The 26,397-nt window shown below is 34.2% G+C and overlaps 2 non-coding genes across 2 annotated transcripts; both read left to right on the top strand.

The window, feature by feature from the left end:
• Window positions 1-1,317: 1,317 nt before the first annotated feature.
• On the top strand, window positions 1,318-1,389 carry Trnag-ucc. Its single transcript has one exon. It is a non-coding gene; the product is annotated as a tRNA-Gly (tRNA).
• A 9,150-nt stretch (window positions 1,390-10,539) lies between these two features.
• Trnag-ucc lies at window positions 10,540-10,611 on the top strand. The gene has a single exon. It is a non-coding gene; the product is annotated as a tRNA-Gly (tRNA).
• The last annotated feature ends 15,786 nt before the right edge of the window (window positions 10,612-26,397 follow it).

Raw genomic sequence — 26,397 nt, 5'->3', positions numbered from 1 at the left:
TCATCATATTCTCATCTCCAATTTGAAATCGATGTAGGCTAATTTATCTCTCATATTCACGGGATATCTTTTAGGGAGAAGACGCGGTTTTTTTTAAGGCTTACACTGGGACACAGGTCCAACATGCAGAGGCTTTGTTGAAAACTTAATCTAAAATGTGATGGGGTAACTACCACTGACGTATTATTTATGTTATTATGCATAATTCAAATTTTGCGGTAACAAATCATTTTGCCTAGCTTCCCGCTCGTTTCCTTTAAAACAATAGCTTATATATCATTTGGACAAAAAACTTCCAGGACATATATTTTAATGAGAAAAATAATAAAGTCTGGTGTTAATACATCAGGGTTGCCGCAATGAATCGCGTTGGCAATAATAACATCCGCCCCGGCCTTATATTTTATACTTATACCGACCTTAGGCCTACCCTGTACAGAGTAGACGAAAAATAGAGGTCGCCATCATACTTGGTGGACTTTTCTGAGGGAATATCAGGCTGTAACAGTCTCTTGGGATTTTCCGAAAAGGTTACCGTGGCCTCGGGACACAAAAGGCAAAGGAAAGAACATAAGTGTGTATTGATCAATAAAAATCTGAAGCTCCCTTCTGCTCAACCCAAAGAGGGAGTAGAAATTTGATGTTTCCAATCCAAAAAAAACCTGTCATAGTCGTGTTGCTTATCATTTTACGGGAAAAGATTATGTATTGCCTATATTTTAAAAGTATACAATTTGTATACGACTCTCCAAGTAATACCGGTGAATCAGATGGACGAAGAAGAGATGGATCCCTATTAGAGTTGAACAGGAATACATCTTCGGCAAAAAACATCCGTCTAAATTTAACAGTTCTTAAGATACAGCCTGAACAACAGACAGACAGTAAAGCCTCAGTAATAGTGTTTTGTTTTAACCCTTTGGTTAAGGAAGTTAATAATGAAATGAGTGTACCTTTTATTTTCATTGCTCATGTAAATTGCTGTAAATTGCTGAAAAAATCACATCCCGATATGTGATTTTTTCAGCTCATGATTAAGGACTCCAGTTGTGTCCGAAACTATTTGGCCAATCCCGATAAACCTCGCGTGGTTAATCCGTAGTATCATTTATATGTTGGTATTATTTAAATGATAATTAAAAGCAAAGGAAAATAACGGTTTAAAAAAGAGAATACTTTAAGTACTGGGTCGTGACGGATAATTAAAAACCCATTAAGTTATAGAATACTGTACATTCTGCCCATCTGAGCAAATACATTTCAAATGGTCCAATTCTTTGTTGTTTTTGCCTAGTTTATTTAGCTAACCTATCACAGGCGTCGGTGGTGTAATGGTCAGCATAGTTGCCTTCCAAGCAGTTGATCCGGGTTCGATTCCCGGCCGACGCACATCTTTTTACCTATACTATTTTCTTAATTTTTCAAAGCGATTTAATTTCAGAAACAAAAATTAATTGTAAAGTAGTCACAAGAAATAAGAAGGTTATTTAACCATTTTTTATTTTCGAGATAGTATCTTTCGAAAGTCGCCTTAACTATTAGAAAACACAGTTCTTCATACTATTGTGTAAAATATTTCTATCACAATCAGAATGTTTGATTATTATCTGAAAATGCTAGTTCATTATTATACTACTAGCTGTTGCCCGCGACTTCGTCTACGTGATTTTCAAGATGTGAAAAACTATGAAGTTTAATAATAACGATCATCGCAAAAATGTAATGCAATATTGAAAATGAAACACTTTTTTTACATTTTAAGCTTGCTTTTTTTTTCTAAATTATAATGAATCTTGAGCGGCCCAAAGACTATCCAATGTTTGAATCAAACACATTTCATCGTTTACGATACTATCCTGGTGTCAAATATTTCACAGTTGTTTTAATGAGTTTTCTCTCTCTTGAGAATCTCAAAAAGAGGGGCTTATAACTTTGACATATCTGCCTACCTGCCTGTCTGTCTGTGACATCATAGCTTCCGAACGAATTGTACAATTTTAATTTAAACGTGAATTATGTGCGAGTGTTTGTTAAGACATGTTTGACAAATCGAGTGGTTTAAAAATGGGGGGGGGGGTGCAAGTATAAAAAAATAACAGAAGGTATAACTCAGTCTTAGCACTTCTGCTAAAAATGTTTTACTTTCGAGGGTTTCCATTTTCTAATTGGGTGGGTTATGATTTTCGAGCACTGTTTTTTGGTCGGCCTACGCCTGAAATTGTTAGACGGATTATGACAGTGATTATGAGGTATCATAAAATGATTATTGTACTGTAACCAAAGAGGTAAACCAGAACCATATTACTGAGGCCCCGGTGTCCGTTCGTCTGTCTGTCACCTGGCTGTTTCTCAGGAACAGTGATAGCCAGACAGTTGTTATTTTCACACACGATGTTTTCTGACGATATAAATAAGATGTCAAATTATTTTTGTGGACGGAGCTGGTGAAGTGAGAGTCGGGCTCGGTAACTGTGGATGTTACATAGTGTCATAAGATATAAGATTTTTCAAAATTGCGCCCAAATAAACGGTTTCCAGAAACACGTTATGTTTGATTGTCCTCTTACTATTAAAACTGATCTTCCTCACAAACATTTGGAATAATTCCAAAATCAAAAAGTTGGTAAACGTGTTATCTTGGCCCCCTGGTGTATTGATCATGATTTGCCTTTAAATTGCTGATAAATAAATAGCGTGATAATAAAAAAAAACTATCAGACACCCCTTTTTTTTAATTGACTATGGCACATATCCAAAATATAGTAATCACAAATTAGATATATCATCTAATTTGTGATGTTCCGACAAAGAAAAATATGAACATAAAAGTGACTTCATGCGCATGAGTTCTATTTACTGTTTCAATTTACAAAGAAAAATTACGTATTTTATTCGTTAAACTACCTGACGATCATTGAAGTAAAATACCGTCTTCCCTACTGCATAAATGGAACTTAAATAAAGACTACATGAGGTTGGTTATGAGGTTACGCTGTCGATACCGACAGCCAAAATGAATTTTCCAAACATTGTATGACGGATGTAAGTGCTGATAGCTACACGCTATATTATCAGCCTTATTGGGGAAATTTCCAAAAATATGTTCCCTATCCTCGTCGGCTTAGCTTTGGGATCTCAGAAATTAATTCAGTCTTGTTCCTTCCCCTGTTTTTAAAAGGGTACGAAAGAAGAAAATTTTAAATAAGTAGAGATTACAATAAATTGTTACAGGAATTTTTAGCAGGGCCACGTGTACGGTCTCTGTAATGGCGGATGTAGGCCAATCAAATCAAAAACCGTCTAGCGTACGCTCTTATTAATTGATAGCTTTGGTCTTATAGATCTTTCACATTGCATACCTATTATGAAGTTTTTATGCAAGTTTTCTAGGCTTTTCTATCCGAAATACTTTTGGCCTATGTAATGTTGCAAATTTAAGAAAACATGATTTCATTGTTTGAAAGGCTTTTTTTTGTTTGAAAGTTTATATTTTTGTTGCTAGTTGTTACAGATGAACCAAGGTAATATAATTAACTGTGTCGTTCAGTAATTGTTATGCATAATTATAGATGAGATCAATGTGAACTACATGCAACTTTGGGTTGAGTGTCACTACGAATTCTTTTATCTTGAAGTAGCATCGCCAACATTACCGAGCTAAAAACATAGGTATATACACCTATCGTAAATAAACACAAAATCATATTACGGCATTCCACATTTGAACTTGAGTAATTTTAGTACACCAATAAAAATAAAAATAATTTAAGTTCCTTTGTTTCAAGAATGTACCGATTACGAAGTAACATTTGCATCAAAATAATAATAATAAAAGTATTAATAGTTTATGTTTCTTTTATTTTAATTATTGTCGCGCTAGGTCTACATTAGACTTGAAAGAGAATAAAATGACTGATTTTGTGAAAATGATTTACTTTGGAAAAAATATATTATTGCTCTGCCAAAAACCTTAAGATAAATAGCGTGATGATTTTTGAGTAAATTTATGACCGTGCTGCCAACTACTCAATGGGGTGAAAATACACTTCATAATTGTATTACACGATGTTACGGGTGAGTCCAAAAATTTAAAACTTTACTGCTCATGCCCCCTGCATAGTAGCGTTATGGTTTTTGTATATTTGTTGTATCATGTGTACGATAAGGCTCATGCAAAATTTGAACGAAATATATTCAGTAGTTTATGAGATAATTTGATATTTGTGTATAGATATAAAAGGCTCCTGCTCACCCCCTGTAACGAAAAGCGAGATAATAAGTAAAAAGTATGTTGACCGGACCTTTTCTTGATATTCTCTGAAAATATGAATCAAATCTATCCAGTACTTTCCGAGATCTTTCCGGACATACATACAGACAAACAGACAAACAGACAAACAGACAAAAATTCTAAAAATCATATTTTCGGCATTGGAATCGTTCATAGACCACCCTCCAATTATTCTTTTTTTAAAATATTCAATGTACAGTTTTCACTTTTCTACAATTTTATTATATGTATAGATACTTATTTACATTTTTTTTTCCGTTTTCATTTTCGTTTTCAAACTAAAACTCTTTGCTTAAAAATCTTACAAAGCAAGGACAATGCATTAAGGTTCTTTACCTTTTAGCCCTCAAGAGTCCGATTGCTCTTTTCGCCAGAACAAGCCAATGCGTACTCTGGTCCCAGCAATACTCTGTGCAACCCCATTTAAGATGTAAACACATAAGTATAGGTCTCGGGGGTGCGGGACGTTCAGTCAACGCGGCTCACTGCCGCAGCACAGACGCGTGGAGCCAGGACGCTCCGCAAAAAATACAACAAAAAAAGTAATTATTTCTCATTTATTCCACCAAAAAAATCTAATGAAATTCAGAATATTACTCCCATAAATTAATTATTAAACTCGCGTTTTTTCTAACCAGTAAGCGCATTGCAGTAGCAATTTTGATCGTCGAATGTTTGGGAATTGTTGAAAAAAATATCTTGGCTTAAAAGTCCCTTTCTCATGTTTTCTCTTTTTTTAGATAATGTAAAGGTTAAGTGTAATAACGTCAATTCGGAATGCCTTTTTGTGGATTATGACTGGTTGAATCAAGTGAGTTTTGTTGGAACTTATTGATTGTAGCAAGCATCGTAGCGGGATGTGACTGTAGCTGGTCGTAGCTTTGCGCCTTATTATTTTTTATTAGCAATTATTCTTATTTTCTCCTCTTAGACGTAGGCAAGTAGTCAGCTTGTTCGTTTACATTGTAACGACGTTTTTTTATGTTTTTCGTTATCTGCAAGGAGTATAAAGAAAATAATGGATTTTCGGGCTTAAACTGAGATAAAATAAAGCCCATTTTCGTAATTTTCTTTGCTCAAAAAAAGACCTTTCAGTATGCCTCTAAGTTTTGTAGTCTGGAATTATTTATCGGCTTAATTTACATCAGACTAATTAATGGAAGTCTTATAACTAAGCGTGAATTATTTGCCTGCAGAGACTCAATTATAAAGGCTCTTGAAGTTGATACCTGATTTGTTACCTTGAATTAGGTACCTATAATAAATGCTTTATATGTTTATCTAAAAACAGTCGACTGCTAGTTTTCTTTTGTATCTGCACCGTGTTTTTAAAATATTCGTATAGTTTATTCACGATAGTTTTCCTCAATGCGTATTTAGAATAGAATAGTATACCTGTTATTGATTGCATACATACTTAAGTACCGGATTTAACAATTTATCATAATACTTAGTTTTACTCATTTGGAATCTCCTAGCTTTATTTATCTAATCTCAATATCACTTAGTCTGTACTTGTTAAGCGTTAGAAAAACTGTATCCAGCTTTTAAGAAGACTTATAGAAAATCAAAAAACTTTATAACCAAAACTACATCATACAACCATAAAAAATTATAACAGTTGTCTAAGTTAAATTAAAAAAATAACTTCAGAGTGTAAACAACTTTCACAAATATTTATACCGGATTCTTTTAGTTTTTCATAACTGAAAATAGCACAATATTAGATTAGACCAAATATCAGAACATACTTAGCAACGTAGCATGTTTTCGCCACTAGAGACAAAAAACGGAATCATCTTCATCCTAGCCTCTTCCCAACTATGTTGGAGCCAACATCAATTCTAACCAGATACTAGTTAGTACCTACTAGTAAGTTATTTGAACGGCTTGTGAGATTTTCCAGATGGCAAAGATTTATAGATAACAGTTAGGAACCACTATTTAACGTGCCTTCCTTCCTTGCCTTGAAAAGTATAAAAAGTCGTCATAACATAGATACCCCTGTGCAGTTAGTAGGTTAATTATTATCAAAAGTTCGTAAGTTATTATCACGAATAATGATTTTGCTAATAGCATCATTAGCACGATATACCATACTTACATAAAACACAATCTACATCTCAATCCCTAATTTCCCTGTACCTCCTTACACGACGACTAACATCCTAAACCCGCCATCCATTGCTGCTATAGACCTCAAAAGCTGAGCTTTATCAGTCCAAAAACCGCAATGTACTACAAACTTATTGTGTACCGTCTGTGGTATTACGCGTTAGGTTATCTGAATGACTGCCATAATATGATATTAGGTACTTGAATCTAGTTTTATGGCTTGCGAGGAATAGGCTGGTGTTATCTATTTCGAGAGTTCTATTCAGACTTTAATGTAGGCTTTAGGTATATGAGAATTCGGAAAGAATTATGGCTCTGAGGATCCAACACGTCTTAAAGTAATATTATTATGGTTGTGGGAGCGTGACAGAGCTATACACGGCGTCTGGCATCTCTCTTCCACACTAGGAATAAATAGTTCTTTAAGATGTAGGTGAGCCTCTTGATATCTAGAAGAAGTACCTACATTAACAGAAACTAAACAAAAACACCTAATGCTAAAAACCTATGCTTAACCTAGATTTTGATTTTATGGTGTACTAGCGGTAAACCATCGTGCTATAGCTGTACATAACAAGCAGCCTGGTGACAGACTAACAGGCAGCGAAACCTCAGTAATAAATAGCCTAGGCATTCATTTTTAAACTGATAATCTTAAAAATGATCATGAATATTTGCCGCAGTTTTCTAAGTACTAGGGAAGTGTTCTGAATCAAAAACACATTATATGCTCTATACTTTCGTGCAGTGTTTAACCAGCATTGCAACATGTGCAGCCTAACTCTGCATCTTAAAGCAAGGCCGTTGCAGTCATTGAAACGCGATGGCGCACTGCCCAGCGTAGTGCGGTATCACATGTCCAAAACTGAGACAAACTTTACATAATGGGGGGGTGACAGGGCCCAAAAAGTATCCACCTGCAGTACAAACGAAAAAGTAACGTAGATCAAAATCTATTGATAAACAAAATATACAAAACAAACAGTTTTTATTTTTTGAGGTCTATACCCAAAAGGTAAAATCAGGTGAGTTTGTTCTATTTTTAGATTCGTTACAAGAAAAGCAACTTTCTAACGATATTTTGTATATTTCCAACATCCTATTAAGAAATATTTCAACACAAATGAGATTTGAAATTGATGAAAGAGTATTAAATAATATTTTCAGTATAAGGTAGGTATCCAAAAGCTATAAACGGATTCTCATTACTGAGGCTCCGCTGTCCGTTTATCTACCTGTCCTTCCGTCACCAATCAGTCAGACCGCTGGACAGTTTAAATTTGCTGTTGTTGCTATAGTAACAGTTTTGGTAACCCTACTGTTTATTTTTTCTTTAGTCTATAATAGTGTCGCGAGTCACACTCACACTTGACAGGTTTTTTTTTGTTATAATACGCGTTTTTAAGATTTCTCTCCAGTAGATATAGAGTATGGTTACCCATGATCATTATCCAAAACTACGTCCAAAAAATTACACCCTCCTAAACATGTTTCGAATACAATAAAAGGGCTCAAAGAAGAGTCCAAACAAACTGTTAGATACAGTGTCGTCCATTACGCCGACTCATTAACCACAGTACAGGCAGTGATCCAGGCTAAGTTGTTGACAAGTCGTGTAACACTGTTTGGTCTGGCTAAATTAGTACTTACATGAATGTTGGAGCCCCGACCCAAGCGATGTGTGCTCATAAAAATGAACGTTCGTGCAAAATTTTGTTGCGAATTTAATTTAATGAAGTAAAGTTATGACATGCTTAATACGAGAACTGTGGATGGGATTATTGAAGTGTTATCCGTATACTTTGACAACTTAGGTTAACGAAGTTTTTTTATGGACGAATGACCATTATAAAACATATAGGACCGCTTTGGATAAGCATTTGTGTGGTCCACAAATGCTTGTTTTGAGTCTGGGCATCCCGTGCATGTGACTTGAATCTTTGTGGAACTCCCTCACAAGGATTAAATTGTCTAGTTCGAAACTCGTTTTAAATATTGGGGTCAGTCGTAAATAAATTGTTAAATACAATTCTGACAACTAGACTTAGTACAGAATACAGCGTTGCCCTGTACATCAGACTATGAGGCGAGCGGTCTGCCAAGATGTTTCGAAACAGAACTGGTGCAATTTTACTGAACTGCATTGCACTGATATCCTAGCGGTATGACCAATGGACTGCCAATTTAGGGGTCATTGGTTCAAATCCAGCAAGCACCAATACCTTCTTGTATTCACGTGTGTCTTTTATTATAATTCACTTGTTTAAAACGGAGAAGGAAAATATCGTAATAAAACCAAGCACATCTGATAATTTTCAAGAGCCTGTTAAGTTATGTTAGGGATTTGAATAGCCACTTAAATAGAAGAATAAGGATAATACTGCGTTAAAGTACTGTATCAATAGAATCTGTGTACAGCACCATGTAGATAATGAAATCCAGCTGAATTCTGTAAGACTTCAAGCAAACACCAACATAACTAGAGAAATGTCGACGCAGAAGAAATCCTGAAGGCAGTATTCTTACAAGTTTGAACATTGTGCCTGTTTCTTCAACAAAATGTTTATTTATTCAAACCTATTTTATTTATAAAAGTTTTGATGTTCTAGTTCCAAGTCAGCAGTGATTTATGATAAAACTTTCAGGTCTATTGAGAGAAGATCGAAGACAGAGTTCCTATCAGGAAAGTATTGCTAACTTGATACTGTTTGTATTTTATTTCGTCCTACTTTAGTTTTTTCTTGTAAGTCGATGGCGCGATTATAAGCGATAAAGCCTTCAGGATTTTGTCTTTGCACATTGTCTAAAATATTAATTAAGTCGTTTTGATGCCACGGTAAGGACAGGCTCAACCTGTGAGCCTGTTTTTACTGCCGTACCTACGACTTTGATAGGTGATGATATGAAAGGTGGGGATGAGTGCTTGTATGTTATACTTCTTCACGCCCAAACAGCTAGACCGATATCGATAAAATTTGTTACGGAGGTAGCTGACATTTTTCATTAAAAGAAAGTTAACCGACTGCGTTAAAATAGGGCAATGTTTTTGCAACAAAAACCGACAACCATGCATACAACAGCTATTAAAATGTTAATAGGTATCACAACACACAATAAGTAAACCTTAGCTTTCACAACCCAAACCCTCGCCACCGCGTTCCAATCTATTTCAATTCTCTCCACGTTTGAAACACATAAATCTATTGAAATCCCATTTAATGTCGCGTACCATCGCTTATGTAGATAATATACCATTAAATGAATCCGTTTCTGAATAGGTAATGATACGGAAATGTTGTTTTCACGTTCCGTATGTATTTTAGGACTCCCTTCCCAAAAACTAGATACGGTTCAATTACTAAGCTCCCCTGTTTGACTGTCTGACTCACACAAGGCAGCACCTCGTGTATTTGTAATAGTAAGACATTTGAAATTTTCGCAGATATGAATTTCTGTTGTGGCTATAACAATAAATATTGCCTAATAATAAAGATAGAGGTTTAGTCGGTTATAAAAGGCCATCAATTTGCTGGTGGGTGGCAAATAAAATTGAGTATTTAAAGGACGACAAATTTATTTGAAACAGAACCTTTTATTTTTGCCTTTCTGTATGGAGCCCTCTGTTTTGCGAGTCCCGCTTGTCCAGTATTTTATTTTTCTTGAAGAAAGTTCTTCATTACCACAGCCAGAAGCCGAAATAAAGAATACACTCAGCCCTGGCTATGAAGTTTCTTTGCCTGAACTTGGCTTGATACCTACGCTACTGCGTGTCTAGATAAAAATTATAACTACGAGTAAGATTATAAAAATAAAAGGCCTTGAAGAAGGTCCGTTTTTCAACTGAATTAAGGAGAATATATTATCTACTGTATTTTCCAAGGCAGCGATAGTATGTCAAGAAAGTAGAAATATTATAGGTAGATATTCATTAAATTTTATTTGAATTTTATTCATTAGTATATTGTCATAATATTTATCAATACTTATCAACACAGTTTTTCAATTTGTCGGTTTTATGATACTTATAGAAGAGGTCAAAGATAAGTGTTATAATTAAAACTTTTATCATAATTTGTAGAAATATTTAATAAGATGTTGGCAATTGATGACAAAATTTGCTGAAGTTATTATGTGCGTTGGTGGTGTAATGGTCAGCATAGTTGCCTTCCAAGCAGTTGATCCGGGTTCGATTCCCGGCCTACGCATGAATCTTTTTGCATGTTTTTCATATTGTTTGTTAATACTCTCCAATTATTCAGCAATTTTGCATAAGTTAGTTCTTTCATAAGCTAAGCAAGAATATTATTTTTATACGCGGAGAATTTCCACGCACTAAGTAAAGTATAAAAATCTACATTATTCAGTGAACACAAAAACCACATCAATTACCTCCCATCATTCTAAAAACATTAAAAGCTACATTATAAGGGAGGGACCTTGAATTTTAAAACCTCAGGCCGAAAATCCTTACGTAACGCGGTCCATCCCTTCAAGGGAACGTAGCCACACATTTTTACACCCTCCCCTCCCCCCCTCCCCCTTTGTCTCGTCCTAAAGGACCCAAAAACTTAAAGATAGTGAATTTCTCGTGAATTAAGTGACCTATTTTAGTATAAGTAAGTTTTTACTTCATTGGATACTTTTTTCTTTGGGAGTTTATGGAAAATTATTTCGTTAAGATTTTAGAGATTTATTTAGATTTTTGAGATAGTATAGTTTTTACTTTTATGTACTGATTCTATTTAATATGATGTTGTTAATGGTCGTTCTTTGTCATCATCATCTTAGCCTTTTCCCAACCATTCGGCTAAGTACCAGTGTTTCACAAGAAGCGACTGCCTATCTAACCTCCTCAAGTCAGTTGACTATTCAACACTGTACTCTTTAGTAATTTGCAATTCTTATTATTGTAAATTAGTATATTCAAAACGAAAGAATAAAAACATTTAATACCAAGTTATCATGCGTAGCCTATGATAAACGTAATTATTTTGTTTTGTTTTTTTTAAATTAGCGTAGTGCAATCAAATAATGATCGATCGATCATTATTATTTTTCAATCGACTACAGTTACGCTTTTAGACACGTTATTTTCTGAATATTCTGACCAGACACTTTTGGCATTGCGTAACCAAACAAGCATTGATAGGTAGCTAATACTTCGATGTAAATTAATTAAATAGCTTCGTAATCAATAAGAAGGCCAAAAGATGAGGCAGACATTGATGCAGGCTTGATGGATAGGAGGGATGGATGAAAAGAAAATTGTAACATATTTTCTAGAAATATAAAGGTGGAAAGATGAATTATCTTCTAATAAGAAAATATTACGACATAAGTGTTAGAGATATTATGACAGTTTTGACATTAATTTGGTTTGAGTTTGAAAATTAAAAAAGAAACATCGATTGTCTAATCGAATGAACCTTAAAATATTGTATTTGGGGACATACCACAACCGCATACAGCAAAACTAGAGGCCGTGGACGCGAGACAACACGCTCGCAATGTAGAGCGACTTTTCTTTTTCAAAACTTAAAAAAAAAAACTTTAATATACGAGTCCATAGAAATTAAACAATTATTAATGTTGGATAAACGGTTAATAGATATAAGGAAACTAAAGAGATAGAAGTTTGAGTCTACTTTGAGACAAAAGAAAAACAGTAAAAAGAATCTAGCTCAATTTTCCAAATCATCCCATATACGAAAAAAACCCAGTTCCCGATGAGCTAAGAATATATCCATACGTAGTCCATAAAGCATCATTCGTAGAAACATTCCTTTCCGATCGCAGTACACTGCATACCTTTGACGGTATTAAAATATGCATCGGACGTGGATGGAAGGTTCCAGAACATTCTTCTACATATCCTTTGTATAATTTGCAGCATACCTAGATTACTGCTAGCAAAGTGGGATTAAAATGAATGGGATTATTGTTCTTTCACATTGGATGGTGGAGGTAGGATTCTTTTCTGACGTTTGAGAATGTTTTTTATTTTTGCAGTGAGGGATGGGTGTTTATTGAATGGGAATAGTAGGTGGCGCTTGCGATTATGTTCCGTTACTTCGGAAGACTTTGAAACATCTGAAGCCGTGTGTTGGTTAGTACTGAATGGCGTTCTTAGAACTTTTTCGACCAACTTATAAAACAAAATTTTGAGTTGTAAGTGCAGTGTGGTTGATTAGGAAAGGCACGAAAATATCTGAACTATGTATTAGCTGTTACCTTCTACAACTGCAATAATATTACTCTTAGACGAGGTGGTTGACAAGCTGCTTCGAATTCTATTTAAATATTTAAAAACAAAACTGATAAATAAAACAATCCTCGAGGTTATGGGTAAAAGATGAACAAGAAACAAGTACATCAATAAAATAAAGTAGATTTTTTGTATATTTTGACAGTCGTATAAGCTCCACAATTTGCGGGCCCAGGTGTGAGCTGAGCCCGACGGAGGCCAGGCCAATATAAATGGAGGCTCACAAAAGTTTCACTCGTAAAAACTGTAGTTTCGATGAATTTGTTAAGTAATTGTTCTTGTTTTAGACTTGGTAATGATGGAACTTGGATTTGTTGGATTTGATGTACTCGTTGTTAAACCTTTGGCTTTTTTTGGTTTACTACACCCTGAAGAATTCATTCTAATTTAATAAATGTAGATGTCAAAACTTTTTACAAAATTATATCCGCAATACGCTTTATTGACATCTGTTAAAAAGTCTTGTCGTGAACTAATTCAATGTTACACAATAATGTAGATATGGGTTATTATATCTTGTAATAATTAAGGTTGTACTCTCGTCCAGAAATACCGAAAGCAGATTTTAATATGTCTTGGCAATAGTAAAAGAAAATAATACTTTCGTGTCTGCTAAATTACTTATTAACTTTCGACGCGATTCAAATTGATCGAAACTGTAGAGTAAAATTCCTGAAAAGCAACGACACCTAAACTAAAAACAACATTATCAACAAAATCAGCAAACCAACAGACAAGTCGAACAACAATTGTTTTCTTAACCCGATACCAAAGGAATCCCTTAGAAATATTAACGAAACCAAATTCTGTAATAATTTCACTTGCCGCGAACAATGGCGCGTGACGGGAATATTCCATTTCAATCTATAGGTTTTCATTTTGTTTGTCAAAAGTATTCACAATGGGACCGCGGTCTGTGTAATGACTGGTCTAATTAATTGTTGCCATGAATATTGTTATTTCTTATTGGTTTTTGAACTTTGCTGTTCTTTTGACATTTTCAGGTCACATTGGGTTCTTTGTACTTTTTAATACTAGAAAGTGCTAGTATTACAAAATTCGTTTTTTTTTTAAATCAGACGTTTTTGTCGGAGAGTTTTCGTTTATGCTCTATAACTATGATATTATAATATTTTAATGATGATTTGAATCCATCAGTAATATTGCAATTTTCCTGAATCTAATAGCTCTTAAAGTCCAACTAGTCAGTTTCTAAAATTTTCTCTCTTTAAGGCTTAAACGACAACAATTCCGATGTCACGGTAGCTCCGTTGAGGCTATAGTAAGCGTAGACAAGTCAAATTAATATCGAACCATTGTTTCTCCTTGCCCTCAAACTCACAATTCAGAACAAAAGCTTTCAATCAGTAGCATGCAAATCAGAACATCATTGTTTATTTAAGACCTTCCAAATTCCAAAGGAAATTAGACTCTAAGCGTGAAATCATAAAGTCGGTTATTACTAATGACAGTACTCTCAATACTTATGTAACTAATTTAGGTGTTTCATCAAATCCCCATTTCAATGCCGTAGACATTTGACAAATGGTTTTCTGTCACAAAAACTGACCGCAGCTTACGTTCAGGTAGAGGTCTAGACCCAAGGGCCTCCGTGATGGATAATGGACATCCTCATCCATCACGAATTACTCCAGTTTACTTTGTATGTTGTAATGTATTCAAATACATTCGGATGGTAATGGGGAGAGAAAGTTTTAGAAAAGATGGAAGGAATGATTGTTCCTATTGTTATAGAAGTATTTAATCATTTCAAGAATAGATGCTTTGTAATATTTGTATATATTTGAAGAGGAGGCTGGAAAAAAGTAAATAGAGATACTAAAAGGAAATGCAGAGGTGACAACATACTAAGGGAGTTATTGAGATGGAATTTTAGTTAATTCAGGAGAGCCAAAATTCTCGTTTGTAGCTTGGAGAAAGGCAAAAACAGTTGGTAAACAATATTTACGACTGAAAAAAAGTAATTTTAGTTAAATTATATAAATAACTGTTATAAGGTATATAAACAAACTTACCTAACCTCAGAGCTGTACTTAATTATACGTACTCGAATATTGGAGTGAGAACTGAAAAAAAAGAAACAAAAATTTATAAAGGCAGTAACATTTCAACGTATGTGTGTGTTGAGTTCACCTGTTTTTTTTTAGTTTAAAAAATACAACTTAACATTTATCATCTTTAATAAACATATTTTGAAATAATTCACCTTCCAAACGCATATTCCCGTTCTAATAACCCCCAAAACACAGATATACCCTCACATTATATCTGATACCAATAACTCAACATATTGGGAGCCTGTTCCCGTTACACTTGACATGGATCCGATCAATAAGAATACGTACCGCGATACAGGGACAGATAAATCGTATGTTGCCAATAATAGAGATACACTTTGAGTATGAATATGACTAAGTGAGACAAATGTCAAAGGAAAATGTTAAAGAACACCTGTTTTGAATATGAACATAGGAGTCCTTGATGTAGCTATCACGGTGATATAGACATTACGAATTGAAAAGACTCAAATTGGGACATCATCGGTTCTAAATTTGTTGAAGGTACCCGAAATTTAAGTGTGAGTTAAATTAAATAATATATCTAAAAACCTTTCAAAAGTTATTAAAAAAAGCGAAGCGAATAGACAGTACGATGTCTCAAGGGCCAATATTCATTTGCTTTATAATATTTTCGTTCTGTCTTCACAGCATGGCTAGATTGTCATGGCATGGTCATTAGGTTAGGTACTATTTATAAAAAAGTTATGCCAACTCATGAAATACACACACTTGAAGTACGGCACGTATCTGTAGGAATAAATCCCGTAGTCAAATGATTGAAATAGTATTTTCAGAGAGTGAACAAAACCATACTCTATCTAATTCATACCCAAAGATTCCTAGATCTCTGTAAAGCCAAGTAAATGTATGTAACAGGATCTAGACGAGTAATAACATCGGGACCGTCTTCCTAAAGTTATTACTTTAGGGTTAGCTATTGTGTAAGGAATAGATAAAACAAAGATGTCTGTTCAATTTCATTTTTAGTTTTCAACCGATTTCCGAAGGGTAATCCGAAGGTCTATTTTATTAACGATATTAAGTAATAATATAATATTGTATAGATGCCCCACTGCTCAGGCTAGGCACAAACCTCTTCCCGAAATTTTGAAGCATTGATAATGGTGTTAGCTTATTACGGGTCGGCCTATTCAGATTCCGATATTTGGAATCCAGGTCTTCTTACGATGTTATGCTTCATCATTTGTCAGAGGTGTCTAAAATATTTTTTGAGCTTTTAATTATTTAAAGCTTTTAGCATACAAAATACAGAGAACATTATTTTACTTGTGTTAAACTATTTAATTACTTGTTTTTAATTTTACACAGAACTTTATACGTTTATGGAATTGAAGTTACACAGCTCTTAGTAAATAAAATAACCTCATTTCCACCTTTTTCATTTAAAAGTAACAAACACGGCTCTACGTAGACTATTGTAAAGTGCAGAATCCCATTGAAAAATACGCCAATTAGGTCGGGCTTGGCGTACCGGGGGAAATGTGGCGCATTCCATTATTCAATAATGCCTGATGCCTGCCTGATGTTTTCTACGAATAAATAAAGAATACAAATACCGGAGAAAACATGGGGATTATAGAGGTTTAGTTTATTCTAGTAAGGTTTATTCTGAACTATCTGCCACTGCGTTTGTTTCGTTGGCTTAAAATTTAATTCCGGGGAATGCACGCTTGTCGTTATATTCGATATTGTCTTTATATGCTGAAGACCTGCGCAAATGTCACTTGTCGAAAAATAATGAAGTTCTCAATTTGTCTTTTCTTAATGCAATTTATTATCGCTCAGTAAAATTTCAAATTTAATAAATAACCATACCATTATCGTTAATCCGTAAATGGATATTGAAATTCCATATTTCACGATATCTTTCAGCTGAAACATGTGCATGTGAAATTGAATTCATTCAGTCCCACCATTGGAACGCATTTAAATACAGATAAAATCCGATTAGATTGACAGATTGAAACGTCAATCGCAATACCGATCATAGTTATTGCCATGCATATTGATGAAACAGAAGGTATGGAATTAATATTGGATGAAATTGTAGTATTGGATGGAGTGAAAGGTTTTGCTGTATGGGTACACTGGCAACACTATTCACTGTTGGATTAGTACCCATTAATAAATCAAATAATGGATTGATTGATCAAATCTAGTTGTTTTATCAAAAATAAATTCCATTAATAAAGAATGACGTGCATGCATTCGATTTTATAGTACCTACGAGTAGTACTGCAGGCTTCTGTGTTTAACGACATCCATCTTTAGTTAATTGCAAACTCTTGTTATTATTTAGATATTCAATTCGATTTTGGTTAATTTTAATGAAAGCTTAGTACTTATATAGCTCGCTTTTTTCGCGACATCTAATAAAGAAGAGAGAGTTTCGAATCGAAGAGAATTTCGAAACTTCTGCAAAATTTTTGTCATACAATAATACCCACCGGTCATTTTATTATCCGGACAGTCGGACTTAACTGGATCAAACCGGATTCCGCCGGATTTCACTCGATTAATCCGGTACGTGTTAATGTTGATCCGTATCGACTTTTAGCTGCTCGTGATGTTTTTAAACTGACGCTTTAAAATTTCTGTAAAATGTGGTAATATGAAAAAGTGTCAACATTAAAAATGACTTCTTTTTCAATTACATTGTAAATGAATACCCGCCATCAGTGATCAGGGTTATAAATGCTTATTTAGAATTGCACCAGTAGGTATCTACAATTTATCCGAGGATAGATTTCTAATTACCTATAGAAATAGGGACTACAGAGATGTTTGGTCGTCTTTCTCACAAAAACCACTGAACGGATTTAGACGAAGCTTGGTACACAGATAGCTTATAACCAGGATTAACACATAGGATAGGTTTTATTCAGATTTTTTTCTGCTTAACACAAAATGCAGACAAGACACAGCTTTTAGCGGTAGCCGTTTATCCAAAATCAGCTTGATCCCTTCAGGAAAATTTATGAGATTTTGATAAGGGCGCAAACGATGTCGTTTGCATCACATCGGAAGCCGCTGGACCCGAGCCGATCTCTATCTGATACATAAGTGAGAACACCTTGTTATAATGTATGGGTGGCAACATTATTATACTGGGGGGGATAAAGGTCTGTTAAGAGAAGTTTTGATGTGCAGATGTTTTAAAACCATTTAGTTTAATTAGTACAGTCTCTATTCGGTTAATTTTTTTTTCCAGGATAATTAATGATAATGACCAGAATTTAACCTGTCCTTTAACTATATTAAAATACTGTCTTTATACTCGACACTGCTTAAGTTCAGATTAATTAATACATACTAATAATTATTATCAACAACTAATAGCAATGACAACCAAAAGTGACGTAAAATCACGTTTGAGCGATGTCAGATTTCTCCATAATGCGATGTTTCTATCTTTGACAAGTTGTTGCGACTATCACCATGACTTAAAGCCTGAATGTCAAGAAAAAGGCTTGAAGTTGAGTTTTTCTCAACTTTGAGCAATTACATTTTAAAATCATGGCATAATTTTTGGGCCAAATTGTTTGAAATTCATCTCTCCTCTTCAAAAGCAGGTCCGATCAATACGAACGTGGATTTACCATGAAAACTGAATGCTCTATTTATCCAAACTTCCCAGAACCAGGTTAATACGTATCAGTGAGCATTAACTATCCTGTTGTATTTATTGTCAATCACAGCAACTGAATCAGTACAGGTATTCCCTAGAATTTCCTAGAATATAACAACGTTATTGGCATGGACTGAAACTATTACTTGCTTGCGAGCCTTTCGATGTATGTCCCCATATGAAAGCTGAAGTCTTAAATCATGTTTGTAGCAACCTAAAATTTTGCCGTACATGAATATTGCATATAAATTCAAAGATTTTTTCGGAATTTCGTCTCCAGGTTATCGTTCGCCTACTCTCAGTGACTTCAATGAAAATAATGGTATAATATACGCACCCGTTTTCGTTCACATGAGAATACAGGGAAAAAGGGTAAAGTCACTTCTGAGTTACATTTATCGAAAATTTGACTCAATCTTATTAGACAAATCTGTTTTTTTCTGATGAAGTGAATATTTTTTTGTTTACGAATTAGAAGGAAAAATACTTACGTATCCATTAATTTTTGGAAATCTATCTGACGGACTGAATAGATTTTTTTCTTGACAAATACCCCATTCCATCGAAGCCGATGGTTTTACGATCGTCAATAAATTTGTGTCCAAAATAAGTCTTTGGGCCGCAGCTGGAGTTTCGTCCTTGGACAGATGTTTCCTAGTCTGCCAAATTGCCTTATGCCAGAAGTGCCCCTCTAGGTCGAATACATTTTAATGGCAGTTGTTATCGTGCCAACACTGGTATATTACTTTACCATTTAGCAGCCACTGAACATTGGCTTGAAAATTGTATGTCCTCTTATACTTATCAAGTTATCAAGTCGTTTGTCTTCGTCAATAAAAGCACAGGGATTTCAGGGATATTTTTTTAGGTTAAAAAGAAATAGGTTTCATGGATTAATTATTGTTATTTTGATTAAACTTTTTTCCAAATAGGATTTTAAGCTATATTCCGGTAATCCAATATCTGAGGGCCTACCTCTACGACTTAAAGTAATATCATTGCGGATGCTTAAGAGAGATGCCCGTGTATATCGTGTATTGCTGTCATATTTCTTTCACAATCAAAATAATAATATTTGAGACATCACGTCGTCAAACAATGTATAATATCAATACAAACGACGACAAAGAACATTTGAACAGTAACAGTCAAAATACTCTAAGAGATCAGAGCTGTGATTCCACAAGTGTAAGAATGGCTAACGACAGGGAGGGATGGTCTTACGAATCGCTTCACTTACTCAGCCTTAAGACTTCTATTGATAAAACGATTCTATTAGTTCTTTAAAACACTGCTCTTGCTATAGAAATGGGTGCAAAAGAATACCGAATTTTTATTGGCTGAAGAATGACCAAGACCATTAGGCTTAACGATAGAGTGTGAACAGTAGGGTTCAAATTAAACTCAACAATGTGATAAAAATATATGTTATACACGTAGAAGACATCAATATTTTTATCTCAAATTAAATGAACCTCCTTGTATCAGATGATCATGAAAACAAATATAGTCATCACCCCATTACTGTCGCAAACACAGTTTACCGCGATGATACCCATTATTCCTTTAACCACACCTATAAATAACAAAACACATAATCAGAAATCAAGGTAGAACAATTTAAATTAAACATGCTTTTAATTTTAATTGGGACGCTATCGCAATACAATAGCACATTAAGCCAGGCTGCTACGTTTTAGCACCAACTGTGCAAATATTTCAGTTATCCGAATTGAAATTGTGAGTTATGATGGTCCTAGTGTAGAAATTGTTGGGAGTCGTGAAATTGATATTTGAATTTGTAGCTATTTGACTGAAATTTAGATATTACTAACTGATGCCACGGGAGCATACAATCGAGATAAAAACCATCCTATGTTAAAATATCTGTGTACCGAGTTTCGTCTAAATCCATTCAGTGATTTTTGCGTGAAAGAGGAACAGACATCCACACAATATACAATATTTCGCATAATATATAAAACTAGCTGTTGCCCTGTTTTTTTCATATTTTCCATAGTATCTTCGCTCCTATTAGTCGCAGCGTGATGGTTTGTAACCTTCCTCGATGAATAGTCTATTCAACACAAAAATATTTTTTCAATTTGGACCAATAGTTCCTGAGATTAGCGCGTTCAAACAAACAAACTCTTCAGCTTTATATATTAGTATAGAGTATACTCGTAAATTAGTAGGATGATGATGTGGAGAGGGAGGTCGAAAAATGAGAGAAATATAGAAAGGTGGAATGTGCTGTTAATGAGTTTCAGTTTTAATAAGCGTATTACAGTTGTAAGCAGAGATGGATTGAGTAGAAAGTGGGGAGTGCCCCTGGCTTGTTATTTATTGTACCTTCCTCAAATATTGGACTTTATAATTATAGTTGGAGCCTAAATTCTGTCGACACCAGATTACCATTTATGAGGTAATGACTGGCATGGAATCACAAGTTTCGGTGCCAAAGAGTATGCCAAGATAGCATCTTAAATAGTGGGTCAAGATGATAAGCTATGCAGGGTATGAGAACCACTGTTTTATGTCGATGTGAATCTTATTAATATTGAAATAAAGTGCAGATTTGTACAATGGAGCATAACAATTTGAAAGCAAATATGTGTACATGCAGATATTGTAGAAAAATGAAACAGAAATTGGTTCTAGTGTGAGTTGGAGTTTCGACAGTAAGGTTTCCGTATAAAAAAAATAATAAAAAAATTATAACTTTGCAACAAAAACAGGTCACTTATTTGAAGTATTTGTTATTATAAAAGCGACAGAGATGCATAATCTGTGAAAATTCATGATTCACGAGATACAGCCTACTGACAGACAGATGATAAAGAGCGCAGTCAGATGATAAGTACGGAACTCTAATAGCCAGCCAAATGCCAGTGAGACGTGCCACGTAGCTAAGCAAAAACATTTTTTGGGTTTCCGAACTCTAAAGGCAAACGAGACGTTCTCCTTTTGAGCCACGCAACTCCAGAAATTAAAAATATTTTTAACTCCCTACTTTTATTGGATTTAATGAACAATTTTGTATAGATAAGACAGTTTTCTAATGTATTATTTTTTGTTACTAAAAACATTTTCCTTTATATATTTACTCCCAAAATTAGAAAGCTAAGTACCGTTCTATTCAGTGAATGGGTACTTCAAATATCATTTGACAGGTGTTCCACAGCCCTGTATGTTTGTTTGGTACATTATGGTGTATTAACACTTTTGCCAGTTGACACCCTAAAACACGGCATTTTAAAGTGTTAAATGTCTTTATTAACGCTGATGTTACGTGTAGGGAAAACGGTATAAAAAATGCAAGGATTGGAATTATTTATATATTTTTTTATTAATGTCTTGACTGAGATTGGAAGATGTAAAACTAAGGTTTTTTATTTCTATGAAGATATAGCGGAAAAATGTAACAGCAAATAGATTAAAAAATACTCATAAATCTACATTCATAAACGAAAAGTCCAACAAGCTCCTGGTTAATCAGAAAAACTTTTAAACATAACATTCACAAAACCTAAAAAATTAAAAAAAACGAAAATTCACAACAATCAACACAGCATTTTCAACAATATCCTCAATCCAACAAAACAAGCCAACATAAACAGAAAATGTATAAAATACACTTCATAAAACCAGCAGAAACATGCAGGAAATATAAAAATACCTGTTCTCGGAGAAAACGCGATACCTTTCGTACCGGTACTCCAACAAAAACCGCGGAAATGGAAGAGGAACTCCATATTTTTTCGCAAACCAAATAACAACGTATATACAATAATACAACAGTACGGTCCCACAGTAAGGTCCAAATGAATGCAGATACAACATTTCTGTAAACAAGTTTTGCAATGTTTAGATTCTGCATGCGAGATTATGAATACGAGTTGCCCTAGATATGGTTGTACGGATTCGTTTATTTCGTTCAACTTTGCAGGCAGTTCGAATTGTTCACGGGTTATGACGAAAAGAACAGCTCTGGCTTTTGGCTAGTGAACTGGAATTCGTCCATTTTGGGACGTGCGATAGTCGTTTAGTTGAAGCCGTGTGTTTTGAATCTGGTTTGGTTTCTATTCCTAACTGAAATTGGGTTAAATAGTCTCCTCGGCTGAAAATTAAAGTATTATTTTTCATTAATATATCTACAACAATCTTATGTCTCTATAATCCATTTATTACTATAGTTTAGTCTGGTCTTCATAATTCCAAGATCTTTTGACCACTTATTTATTAACCTAAACCATCCCAAGGTACTTGCCTCTTCAGACATGAAAGTCGTTTCCAGCAAAGAATTAATCCATTTCTTTTTAACGATGCGACAAATTTGACTCTAAAGACCTCAAAAGCTGCCCAGTCATGTCCCTTTCAATGTCGTTAATGCGAAAAACATTACTTTGTATAATTTCCGAGTTTTGTACCTTGGAGGTAGCTTTAGCAATTAATACAATACGATTTGGCACCGACTCGCACCGCATTGCGACAAACATCAGGCTTCCACTCCTAACTGCTTCTTCATCAGAATATTTTGTATTGAGTATCGCAAATAAATTGTCTGTAGATATTGTAGCGATGTCGTATCACTGAAATTAGAGATGATTGGGTATTTGCATAAAAAAAACAGTAATTTTTCCCAAAAACACTGCATATTATTTGAGCACTTTAAAAAGTTGGGAAGGTTTTTTAAACCTTCAATTAAGATGATGAAATATATGGTGATGTAGTTTGCTGGTAATATAACATGCTCTGCATGCTCATGCTCATGCATTTCTAAAGGCTTTATTCTTCATAAAAGTTTAATATTTAGACAAAGAAAACTGACTGATTCGTTCCAAAAGATAATCAACCAACAAAATTTGCAGCAACCAAATTCTGAGTATAAAATAAGCATCAAGAAAATCTAAGAATTTTAAACCTATAAGACAAAAGTATTTTCATCCACATTGCCGGGAAAATGTCTCCAGTAAATAAGAGGGTTTATTTAAAAGAAAATGTAATATTTTCCTGGTATTTCGCCAGAACACCGCGTACCACAATACCAGCTTAACCTGACTGAAATTTACTTCGTTAAGAAAGAAAACGAATGAAAATATCGTCATGCAGAAATATTTTATTTTTGAAATAGCTTGTGGTAGGAATGTTCTTTTTTAAACTGCTATTGTCAGCGGCTGCCCCTGGTAAAGTCTTGCTTATTCCTTCAAATGTAAAAAAAATGTTAAAATATGGTCAAGCCGTTTGTGTGAGAAGAAGCATCTGACACACACACATGTACGCCGATAAACCCTCAATTACCATTACCCTCAAATATTTTATTCTGGTACAATTTTGCCATGTTGACCTTCGGAAAATACATCATATAATATGGTGCAACGCAGTATTGTAATTGGTCAATACGTTGTATTGGTGATAGTTAATATTTTCACGCTCAGAAATTACTTTTGAATATAGTATATCATTTTTATATATTAAGTTCCGCTTGTAATTTTGGACATCAAAAACTTTTACCGAGAAATCCTACCTATAGTTATATTCCGAAAAAAGTTATGAACCTTCTTATTTTCTGGCTTTTTGTTTTAAAACAATTTCTCTTTCATAAAAAGGAATTGTTTAATAACTTTTTTGAGCCTTGGATGCTTTTAGCTTATCAGCGTCTTAGTAATCCACTTTTAGTTTCTAAAACGAAATAGGTACTTTTTGTTTAGATTAGTCGGATAAAGTCTTGTTCCTTGTCACTTTATTATTATGATTTAAATTTATTCCATTTTAGCACTTTTTATTATGTAGAGAAGGAAAGCTTTTTATGTTTGTGTGCTTTCGGAATTTCGGTTTCTTTATAATAATAATAATAATAATAATAAATCCTGGGACAACTCACACACGGTTATCTGATCCCAAGCTAAGCAGAGCTTGTGTTATGGTAACCAGACAACTGATAAACTTACTTATATATTTCTAAATACATACATATTATAGATAAATTACACCCAGACACCAGAACAAATGATCATGCTCATCACACATCATTTGTCCTGGGCGGGAATCGAACCCACGACCTCCGGTATAGCAGTCAGGGTCACTAACCACTAGACCAACAGGCCCGTCTTTAGTCGATTTATAAATCATTTGTTGAAAGTATAAAAGTACAGGTTACTTGCTATTTAACTAATAGAGAATTTGAGTAAAAGACAAATAAGTCCGTTAGGTAGATTTCAAAAATTATTGGATGCGTAACTTTTGTTCATTATAATATATCTTGAATCATATATATTATAATATGTATATATATGATATATTTTGAATCATCTGAAAAATTAATTAACTTTTTAAGTGTTTGTTTTGTTGTTGTGTTTTGTTGTTGTGTTTTTGGATCAACCGGGACCTTATCTGTCCTCTTCCAAATCTTACATACCTTTCGATATTCAGAAAAAAACACTTAAAAACAATATCCTAATCCCCTTCGTTTTTAAACATTCTTCATCTACAGCTAAAGTAGGTACCAAATAAAGAAATCGTTCGAAAACATGACACTGCACATAAGCTTCAGAGGGATACCCTTATGTAATTCTCGTAAACCTTTTAGAAACGCATACAGTAAACCACACATGTCCCTCAGCATGTCTACACTAACAGCACCTTATAACGATGTCATAAGGGTGATTCTTCTTTGTTTGAGTTGAGCCTACGGTTCAGTTTTTGGGGCAAGGCTACGGGATATGGGTGACCTTCACCGCATTCCGTTCAGTCTTATAGAATTTTTGTGTTTCTAATATTATTTGGTTTCCTTATTGTTTGAAGCAAGATTGTTCGTGAATGAAAATATGTCGAATCTGTTTTGTGTGTCCGTTTCTGTGTTCATTTTCGAATATTTAAGTAAGTTTATTAATTTCACCTAAGCTTCTAAATGCCTATCCCAAATGAGATGAATAGGATACAAAAAAATATCTAAAAGATTTTTTTTTTTCGTTGACCATTTTAAATATTTCTATTATCGACTAGCAGGCTTTGTTAACGTTTTTGTAGGCTCTTAAATAACTTAATAAAACAATTTTCTACACTTTAAATTTGATAAAATAAGTTATCTGCTCAAATCGATGGTGTTAACAGGCTGACCGCCAAAAACCCCTCCACAATTAAATTGAATAAGTATTTAAGACAATATTTAAATGAATGAACCCTTTACTCACTCGTAATTTCGGACCTAACTTAACTATGAGCTGAAGCAAGCAAAGATAGAAAATAATGGAAAATATGAATGCGCCTCAAAGCAAGACCGTTTCCAGACAAAATTAAACCTGAACTATTTGACTGCAGTGCAAAACCTTTTATGTATTCTTTTCTCAATATTCCCGACGCCTGTAAACTGAATTAGAGTGGAAACCACAGCGAGTGTTGTGTCGTTTAGTTTAAACGTTCGAGGAGATTTATCGATGGACCGCCACGTACCGCACTGCGCCAGACGGGACCGTGGACTAGTGATGGGCATGTTAATATCGATAGTTTTTGTGTTAGTTTTTGTAGAGATATTTATTGATTAAATATAAATATTGATTTAATTGTCGTTATAAATATGAGACAAATGTGTCTTCTTAAACAAGTGATACATATTTGGACAATCGTTATTGTTGGTAGAAAACAATTGAGTGAACAAAAATGACAGATTTACGTCACTCAAATAAACGACTTGTAATTTTAATACTTTAGTTTTATCAGTTAATTTGACGTTATACCGCATGATCTGTCAGTTAGTATATTACTACTAGGTATACAGCAAACAAGTATAATTAAGTGTCAGCACGCACTACATCCGCCTCTCATAAATCGAACTTTTTTCGTGTAATTAATTAAGAATAATATATAATATTTTTTACGCTTACCAACTAAGCAACTAAAAGATCACTGAACAAGAATTGTTTTTTTTTTCAGTTTTAATAGAAAACTTATAAAGAAAAACGCATATCGATACATTACAGCGATGACCTCGCCACTT

The sequence above is a fragment of the Trichoplusia ni genome, chromosome 15 (genome assembly GCF_003590095.1).
Source record: "Trichoplusia ni isolate ovarian cell line Hi5 chromosome 15, tn1, whole genome shotgun sequence".
Taxonomy (NCBI): Eukaryota; Metazoa; Arthropoda; class Insecta; order Lepidoptera; family Noctuidae; genus Trichoplusia; species Trichoplusia ni.
The sequence above is the reverse complement of the archived record's forward strand: the minus strand, read 5'-3'. Positions and strand labels throughout refer to the sequence as shown.